The sequence below is a fragment of the Arachis hypogaea genome, chromosome 3, assembly GCF_003086295.3.
Source record: "Arachis hypogaea cultivar Tifrunner chromosome 3, arahy.Tifrunner.gnm2.J5K5, whole genome shotgun sequence".
NCBI classification, from domain to species: domain Eukaryota; kingdom Viridiplantae; phylum Streptophyta; class Magnoliopsida; order Fabales; family Fabaceae; genus Arachis; species Arachis hypogaea.
This window is the reverse complement of record NC_092038.1, coordinates 55559103-55569428: the sequence shown is the minus strand read 5'-3', so window position 1 is coordinate 55569428 and position 10326 is coordinate 55559103. Positions and strand designations below refer to the sequence as shown.

The 10326-nt window shown below is 41.5% G+C and overlaps 1 non-coding gene across 1 annotated transcript; it reads left to right on the top strand.

The window, feature by feature from the left end:
- Positions 1-651: 651 nt before the first annotated feature.
- On the top strand, positions 652-755 carry LOC112793808 (small nucleolar RNA R71). Its single transcript, XR_003198500.1, has one exon. It is a non-coding gene; the product is annotated as a small nucleolar RNA R71 (small nucleolar RNA).
- Positions 756-10326: the final 9571 nt, after the last annotated feature.

Genomic DNA, 10326 nt, shown 5'->3' with positions numbered 1-10326 from the left:
ATTTCCTTACATATGCTTTCAAGTAGAGTCTCAATTTTGGAAAGTCTATCTTCGGTTGGTGATGGTGGGCTGAGATTAGGTGGTTGAGAAGGGTGATTAGGTGGGTGTTGATAGGATCTCTGTGAGGTATGTTGGTGAGTTACATTGTTGTTGGGATTGTGGTTGTGGCGTCTCTGGTTCTGGCCTTGGTCTTGCTGATTTCCCCACCCAAAGTTAGGGTGGTTTCTCCATCCAGAATTATAAGTTTTGGAGTATAGATCATGGATCTGTCTGGGTGAGTTTCCAACATAGTTGGCTTGTTTCCAGTCACCTTCTTCTCCTACATTCACTCCTTCTTGAGCTGGTGATGAAGTGATGACTACTGCGACTTGGTTTTCTTCTACCTTCTTGGTAAGATCTGCTAGCTGCTTGGTGATCATCTTGTTTTGAGCCAGCAATACATCCATGTGGTTTAGCTCCATTACTCCTCGAGTATTGCTTCTTTCAGAAGCATAGAAGTAGTCATTCTCAGACACAGTCTCTATGACATCTATGGCTTCTTCAATGGTTTTCTTCTTATTTAGAGAGCCCCTTGATGAATGGTCTACAGTCTTCTTTGACTCATAAGAAAGACCTTCATAGAAGATGTGCAGTTGAACCCATTCATTGAACATGTCTGGTGGGCATCTTCTTGTTAAGTCCTTAAACCTCTCCCATGCCTCATAGAGAGTTTCACCATCTTGTTGCCTGAAAGTTTGTACCTCAGCTCTCAGCCTATTAATTCTTTGAGGAGGGTAGAATCTTGCCAAAAATTTGTTTACCACGTACTCCTAATTTGTTAAGCTCTCCTTCGGAAAGGATTTTAGCCACTTAGATGCTTTGTCCCTGAGTGAGAAAGGGAACAAAAGTAATCTATAGACATCTGGATGAACACCATTAGACTTCACAGTGTCACATATTCTTAGGAAGGTGGTTAGATATTGATTGGGGTCTTCTTAGACACTTCCTCCAAATGAACATTTGTTCTAAACAAGGGTGATGAGCTGGGGTTTTAATTCAAAGTTGTAGGCCTGTATGGTGGGCTTTTGGATGCTACTTCCACAATTTTCTGGGTTTGGATTAATGTAAGAGCCTAGAACTCTCCTTTCTTGCCCAGCATGATTCACAGGGCCTTCTCTGGCATGGTTGTGAGATTCTCCTTCATGGTTATTTTCCAAGTTCTTATCCATGTTTGTTTCAAAGTACTCTTCCTCTTCCTCAGCACCAACAACTCTTTTCCCACTTGCTTCCTTCCTTGATCTATGGAGGGTCCTCTCAGGTTCTGAATTAAAGGAAGTTGAAGCTTTGCCTCTTCTCCCTATCATACAACTAACAGAGCACCCAACAAGAAATAAAATGAAGTGATTATTCTTGTTAGAGTGATTGTTAGTGTGAGTGGTGCAAATTATCAAACAGTTAGTGGGTTAGTGAGCAGAATTGTAAGTAAATTTAAAGAAAAAGAGAAAACAATAAGGGGTGAGGGGTGAGGAAGAAACTAAATAAACTGAAGGTAAATGACTAAATAAAATAAACAATAAAAAAATGCTCAATCTAGTGAACTTCCAAATTAATCATTGTTGATACAAAATCAATCCCCGACAACAGCGTCATAAACATGATGCACGAAAACTTGTATCTCAACAAATTTCCCTTTAGCAAGTATACCGAATCGTCGTCAAGTAAAAACTCACAATAGAGTGAGGTCAAATCCCATAGGGATTGATTGGTCAAGCAACTTTAGTTGGAAGAGTGTGCTAGTTGAGCTAAACAGAATGTAGTTGAGAATTGCAGGAATTAAATGGCGGGAAAGTAAATTGCAGAAAATAAAATGCAGAATCTTAAATGGAGATTTGGGGAGATGAACATGGAAATAAATAGCAGAAAGTAAAGAGAATGGGTAAGATAAAAAATGGGGGATTCATTGGGCTTAGGAGATGCTGCATTCTCCGGATCAAATTCATTCTCATCTCTTCCTCAATCAATGCATTCATTGATCTCCTTGGCAATCTTAAGTGATTGGATCCCAATTCCTTGGCAATCCAATCTCTCTAAGCTTGAACAATTGCCCAATTCCTTGATTTAATTGCTCATGGGAAGAGATGAAGTGTCATCACTGATTATACCACATGTATTTCCAAATCAAAGTGTTGGGAGGATTACATGTCACTATATCCGCCCAAACCCCAATTTGGTCCAACATGAGAAAGCATTTCTAGCATGATCTCCTCATCCCTTTTCCAGGGCTCAGAGGAGATCCAATTATGGAGAGTTTCTTTTCCAAGACAACTAACCAATTGAATTAAGATCGAAAGCTTTCTAGTAAAACAAGAGAAAAGAAAGAAGAAGAAGAATGAAAACTATAATTGATCTATCAAATTACAACAGAGCTCCCTAACCCAATGAAAGGGGTTTAGTTGTTCATAGCTCTGGAAATGGAAAATGGCAGTGAAGAATACATGCTTAACTAGAAAATGCAGAAAAGTAAATATACAGAAGGTAGTTCTCCAAAGTGCAAAAGCTTCTCTACAGTTCAAAATTACTCCTATATATACTACTCTTCTTGATCTTCAAGTGAGTTCTTCAAATCTTGGATATGGGCCTTTGATCTTGAGTTGAAGTAGTTACAATCTTCAGTGGGCTCAGCTTTGTTTGCAGAAAAGTGTGAGTTAGGCATAGGCGTTAGCTAGGACATTAGTGGTGTTAACGTTAAGTGAAAATGTGGGTTCGAGAACGTTAGTGACAATCACCTTTTTCACTAATGTTCCATCCAAAATGGTCCACGTTAACTTCAATGTTAGTGGAACTACCGTGACTACTAACGTTGCCTCTTGATCCTTCGCAAACGTTATTGGGAATCACCTTTTCCAATAACGTTGCCTTGTGCCCCCTTTCCCTATGTTAGAGTTCACGTTAGTATAACTAACGTGACTCTTAACGTGGGCATGCCTAAGCTTCGAGAGCATTAGTGACACTTACCTTTGTCACTAACGCTCCAAATGCCCCTCCTTCCCACGTTAGAGCTCACGTTAATTAGATTAACGTGGGTACTAACGTAGTAGTGAATGCCATCTCCAACGTTAGTGACAAAGGTGAGTGTAACTAACGTTGGCTCATCATGCTTAGCTCAACGTTATCTCTCATGTTAGTGGTCTTAACGTGACCACTAACGTGGGCAATGTTGGCTTAATCCAACAATAGTGACAAAGGTGAGTGTCACTAACGTTGGCATTGTCTTCCCATTCCACATTAGAGTTCACATTAACTGAGTTAACATGACTCTTAACGTGGCCAATTGCCAATTCAGAGTGTTACTAATATTCACTTTTACCACTAACGCTGGAGCTCCCTTTTCTTCCACGTTAACTACTACGTTAATGTAGTTAACGTGGCAATTAATGTGGGCTATGATGGCTGCGAAGATGTTATTGGCAATCACTTTTCTCATTAAGATTGCAAGCTCATTCCCATTCCACATTAGTGGTCACATTAATTAGATTAACGTGGCTACTAATGTGGCTCTTCCTTGCTTTCTTTGTCCTAAAATCAAGCAATTAAAGTGCATCAAAGCTCTGCTCCAAGTATTAAGATTATGCATCATCAATTATATCATTCAATTCATGCCTAATTTTCATGAAATCATATAAAATTCACAATACTTGCCTGAATCAAGGTGTAAGTGTATTTTTAATCAAAACTTGCCTTATTTACTAAGAAAATGCATGAAACTACCCTAAAACAGTAAAGAAAAGGTCAGTGAAACTGGCCTAGATGCCCTGGCATCAGTTGTCCGAGCCGTTCCCTGATTTTGTCCAAGTACGTTTTCATGGTGGGATCTTTGGCTTGGTAGCTTCCCTCTATTTGTGAAGTGACTACTTGTGAGTCGCTGAAGATAACAAGCTTTTGAGCTCCAACCTCCCTAGCCAGCTTTAGACCAGCTAGTAGTGCCTCATATTCCGCTTGGTTGTTCGAGGCAGGGAACCCGAATTTGAGGGAGAGTTCGATTTGGGTTCCTTGGTCGCTTTCAATTATCACACCCGCATCGCTTCTAGTTTTATTTGAGGAACCGTCCACGTATAGATTCCATTCTGTGGGGATTTCCGGTGTGTCTGTAAATTCTACAATAAAGTCGGCCAGGTATTGTGATTTGATAGTTGTCCGAGCTTTGTATTGAAGATCGAATTCGGACAACTCGACTGCCCCTTGCAAGATTCTGCCCGCCAGGTCTGTTTTCTGTAAAATCCCTTTTATGGGCTGGTTGGTCCAAACCCTAATGGTGTGAGCTTGGAAGTATGGACGAAGTCGTCGAGATGTTAGTATGAGAGCGTAGGAAAACTTTTCTATTTTTTGGTAGTTTAGCTCGGACCCTTGTAATGCTTTACTGATGAAGTATACGGGTTGTTGTCCACTGTCGTCTTCTCGAACTAGGGCTGAGGCTACTGCCCGACTTCCTACCGTGAGTTATAATATGAGTGGTTCTGCTTCCCGCGGTCGAGTTAGGATAGGTGCTTATCCCGGGAATCTTTTGAAATCTTGGAAGGCTTGCTCGCACTTTGTTGTCCATTCAAACTCCTTTCCCTTCCTTAGAGTGGTGTAGAAGGGAAGAGATCTTATTGCTGATCCAGCTAGAAATCTGGACAAGGCTGCCAACCTCCCGTTGAGTCGTTGTACCTCTTTGACACAAGTCAGACTCTTCATGTCGAGTATGGCCCGACATTTATCCAGATTTGCCTCGATTCCTCTTTGTGTGAGCGTAAAACCCAAGAATTTTCCAGCTTCCACTGCGAAGGTGTATTTTTCAGGATTGAGTCACATGCTGTGCCGTCTTATAGTGTTGAAAACTTGGGTCAGGTCGCACAATAGCGTCGCTTCACTTTGTATCTTTATTAACATGTCGTCCACATAGACTTCCATGATTTTTCCGATGTGATCCGTGAAGACCTTATTCATTAATCTCTGATAAGTAGCTCCCGCATTTTTAAGACCAAAAGGCATGACGATGTAGCAGTAGTTTGCTTTTGGGGTTAAGAAGGAAGTTTTTTCTTGGTCGGGTGGATACATTGGGATTTGATTGTATCCCGAGTATGCATCCATAAATGAGAGGTATTTATATCCGGAGGAGGCATCTACCAGAGCGTCAATACTTGGGAGTGGATAAGGATCTTTTGAGCAGGCTTTGTTGAGATCAGTGTAGTCGGTGCACATTCACCACTTCTTGTTTGATTTTTCACCAAGACGATGTTAGCTAGCCATAGTGGGTATTTGGCTTCTTTTAGGAATCCTACCTGCAGTAGAGCTTGTACGTGCTCTTCCACAACCTGGGATCGTTCTGGTCTGAGCTTTCTACGCATCTGTTGTACTGGCCGAGATCCTGGGTAAACTGATAGCTTGTGGCATATTAACTTGGGATCTATGCCTGGCATGTATGCGGCCTTCCATGCAAAGAGGTGATAAACCCCGATTTCGTGGTTTATCTTGTGCTTATTTTGGGGGATTTTATCAATATTTCTCACACTTATTCGCAAGAAATGCATGGTTTTGTGTTTATTTCCCAATATTGCTTCATGATGAAAAACATGCTTATTTTGCCTTAAAATTGCCATATTTTAATTCTCTTCTATTGTCATTCAATGCCGTGATGTATTTGTTGAGTAATTTCAGGAATTATAGGGTAGGAATGACTTAGAAGAGAGGGAGAAAGCATGTAAAAAATGGGGAGGAACATGAAGAATTGGAGTCTTGGGAGCAGCAGCATCGGCGCATCCGCACACTCCACACGCACGCGTGAATAGGATTGGCTGGAGCGGTGCGCAAGGATGGACGCATCCGCGCAGACTAGAAGATTCCTATCGACGTGCACGCGCAACTAGCGCGCACGCGTGGATCAAAAAAAGCAATCGGCGCGCGCGCACGCTTGGCGCGCACGCATGGGAAGCTGCACGTGACCTCATTAAGGGAAATCATGCCTGGCGATTTCTGAGGCCAAGGAGGCCCAATTTCAAGCTGTTTCTGCATGGAAAAGACCCAAGGATGCTAGGGGGAAAAGGGAGATCACTCATTTTGGCACTAAGACACAATTTTAGCTAGTTTTTGTTTGTTTGGTTATTCTAGAGGGAGAAACCCTTGTTCCTCTCTAGATCTAGTTTCAATTTGATCTTCCCTTGTTGATTTGTGAATTAGATTTTGTTAATTACCAGTTTTATTGTTCAATTTGAATTTCTTGTTATAATCTTCCTTACATCTAATGATAGTTTTATGATTCTTGTCACTTGTCATTTCATACCCATTTCATGAATGTTGTGAATCTTGACTTGTTGATGTTACATTGATGAATTCTATGTTTAGCCTTGTTAATTGCTTGATTGTATGTTGATAATTGTTAGTGGGTACTTGTAGATTTCAATTTAATTGCTAATTTGGACATGTCTTTTGTTAATGCTTACCAAGTGTTCGATGAATTGTTTACTTTGAGTATGGAGTAGTCTTTTCCACTCTTGGCCTAGGTCAAGGGAATTGGGTGAACTTGAGTCATTGGGTCTCATGGATTTGATGATTTGGGAGCCCTTGGTGGTCAATTTGATACTCATTAACGCCAACCCACTACTAATCTAATTAGTAGGTAGGTTGGGACTTATGGGTTGACGTGACCAAAGCCATTTGACGTACTTCAAGTCTAGGGGTAGATATCACGTACTTAAGACATTGAGGGTAGACTAATGAGCTTGGTTCCTCATAATTGTCAAGATATAGTTGTTGGACAAGGATTGTGATCCCAATTCCCATGCCTAGCCAAGAGTTGTTTTTATTATTCATATTTGAAAACCAATTTTCCAATTCAATTGCCATAGTTATAGTTACTTGCTTGGTTTAAAGTAGAATTTAGTAGAATATTGCTTGTTCATTGGAGTTGCTCAAGTTTGCTTAGATAGTTGAATTAGTTTATCGCAATTTAAGATTATTTGCTTGTTAAGATTTCCATTTATTTTCATGCTCATAACTCACAACCCCGGATTTCTAACCAATGTCGAAGCACATGTTTGCCCATTCCTTGTGAGACGACCCGAGGTTTGAATACTTCGGTTATTTCTATTGGGGTTGAACTTGTGACAACCAAATCCTTTTTCTAAATTTGACCTCCCGAGGATTGTTGTTGGTAGAGCTATACTTACAATGCGGTTTTACTAAAGAGACTATTTACCAATACACCCTTGAGAGACGTGTCAAGAGGTCGACGTTATCTCGCAAGAACTGTATGAGTGATTCTTTTATGTCTCCTTTTAGGATTGTATCGATATTGGTTGTTTGGTTCGGGGTGTCCCCGATCTGGACTTTCTCTACTTCACCTTCGGGTTGTGGGCGGAGTTTTTCCCGCCTCTGCACTCCACCGAGTTCGATTGTGTGGAATTCTTCTCCTTTGCCTCTGAGGTTTAGGCTTTCATGATAACAGCGGCGCGTCGTCTTCTGGTCTGCTTTTATTGTAGCTATCACTTCTGTAGTTGGGAATTTCATGCATAGATGTGGAGTCGAGACTATTGCACCGAGCTGATTCGAGGTTGTTTGACCTATTAAGGCATTGTAGGCTGAACTTACGTCGACCACGATGTAATCTATCTTGAGTGTTCTTGACTGGTTTCCTTTTTCGAAGGTTTTGTGTAGTGAGATGTACCCAAGCGGTTGAATCGAGGTGTCTCCCAGTCCGAATAGGCTGTTCGGATATGCTCTAAGTTCTTTTTCTTCCAGGCCGAGCTTGTCGAAGGCAGTTTTGAAGAAGATATCGGCAGAGCTCCCTTGGCCTATCAATGTGCGGTGGAGATTTGAGTTTGCCAGTATAATAGTGATGACCATGGGATCGTCGTGTCCTGAGATGATACCGGATGCATCTTCTTTTTCTTTGCTCATCGTCCCGGGTGGCCAGATACCAATCTAATTTCCCCTCTCTTACTAGCTTTTCTATGACATTCTTTAAGTCAAAACATTCGTTGGTAGAATACCTGCGGATTCGATGATATTCACAATATTCGGTCCAATTTTCTCCTCCTTTTTTGCCTTTGAGTGGTCGAGCTGGAGGTATTTTTTCAGTGTGGCAAACCTCTATGTAGACATCCACAAGGGACACCCGAAGAGGGGTGTAATTGTGGTATTTTTTGATTTTTTCTTCCTTCTTCTTGGACTCTTTGTCCTTATCCCGGGAGGGATAGGTGAATCCAGATTTTGAGGTCTCTCCCAGTCGAGAGTTTCCCTCCATGTTGATGTACTTCTCCACTCGTTCTTGCACTTCGTTCAGAGATGTGGGGTATTTTTTCGATATAGATTGGCTAAAAGGTCCCTCTCGCAAGCCATTGATGAGGCCCATAATGGCAGCCTCTGTTGGTAAGTTCTGTATGTCCAAGCACGTTTTGTTGAATCTTTCTATGTAGTTGCGAAGATTTTCCCGTTCTCCTTGTTTGATTCCTAACAGACTTGGGGCGTGCTTGGCCTTATCTTTTTGGATGGAGAATCTGGCCAAAAACTTCTTAGCTAAGTCGTCGAAACTCGAGATGGACCTAGGAGGTAGATTGTCGAACCATCTAATTGCTGTCTTTGTTAAAGTAGTCAGAAAGGATTTGCAATGGACTGTATCTGAGGCGTCGGTGAGGTACATTCTACTTTTGAAATTGCTGAGATGATGGCCGGGATCTGTAGTGCCATCGTATAAAGTCATATTCGGGAGTTTAACGTCTTTTGGGATTTTGGTCTTCATGATCTCCTTGTTGAATAGATCTTGTTCTTTGCGGGAGCTATCCTCATGAGGGGATCGGTTAGCTTTGGTCTTGAGATCGGCTTCAAGTTTTAGGAGTTTGTCCTCCAATTCTCGGCATCGCCTTATTTTCTTTTGTAGGTCTTTCTCAGCCTCTCGTTGATGTAGGGCTTCTTCTTCTAGTTGTTTTAAACGGTCTTGAAGCGCCTCTATGGCTCCCGTATTCGGAGAATTCTTTTTGTTGTTAAGTTGAAGAGTATCCTTTGGTGTAGTGTCCGCATTTTTGTGCGGTGTTCTATCTTCTAGATCTGAATTGTGGTCCTTGTCATGGTCGTCAGCCATGGTGATGGGATGACTTCCAGGTTCCCGGCAACGGTGCCAATGTTCCGAGGGTTTTCTGAAACTATAGGTCGATCTCGGACGAGATCTTCTGTATTGGTCGGAGCTGTTGTGTCCGATTTGTTGGACTTGGTGATAGTGCTGATCCTTCATCACCAGAGGGTGGTGGTACCTGCAAGGGACTCTGATGCTTAAGTTAGGAAGGGTATTAAGCAGGTATTTTGTAGAATCAGAGTATGAGTTATACTTGGGTGCTCTAGTGTATTTATAATAGTGTAGAGTGACCTTTTCAGATAAGATAAGTTAGTTATCTTGTCTTATCTTTTCTTATCTTTATGGGAACTGCCCTTATCTCTATAGGCTTGCGCTGCCTTTGGATTTGGGTCGTGTTCCTCTATTCGGGCTCTTCGTTGGGCTTTCCTGGCAATTTGGCTGACCTCTTTGAGAAGAGGTCGGGTAGCTTGACCCGAAGAGGTCGGTCCTCTCGTTGCTAATCATCCCGGGTCGGACAGCTTGACCCAGGGTATGAACAGTGTTGTGATTAGCGGATAATTTATATGCTTTTTGGCATTATTTTTAGATAGTTTTTAGTATGTTTTATTCACCTTTTAGTATATATTTATTAGTTTTTAAGAAAAATTCACATTTCTGGACTTTACTATGAGCTTGTGTGTTTTTCTGTGATTTCAGGTATTTTCTGGCTAATATTTGAGGGACCTGAGCAAAAATCTGATTCAGATGCTGAAAAAGGACTGCAAATGTTGTTGGATTCTGACCTCCCTACACTCGAAATGGATTTTCTGGAGCTACAGAAGCCCAATTGGGGCACTCTCATATGAGTTGGAAAGTAGACATCCTGAGCTTTCCATCAATATATAATAGTCTATACTTTGCCCGAGTTTTGACGATACAAACTGGCGTTCAAACGCCAACTTTCTGCTCTATTCTGGTGTTAAACGTTAGAAACAGGATAAAAGCTAGAGTTAAACGCCCAAACTGGCATAAAAGCTGGCGTTTAACTCTAAGAAAAGTCTCTACACATGAAAGCTTTAATGCTCAGCCCAAGCACACACCAAGTGGAACCAGAAGTGGATTTCTGCATCATTTACTTATTTATGTAATCCAGTAACTAGTTTAGTATAAATAGGACTTTTTACTATTGTACTGGAAATCTTTGGATGTTTAGTCCGTAGATAGAGGTCTTGGTTATTTTGGTTCCCCCTCTGGGGCCGAAG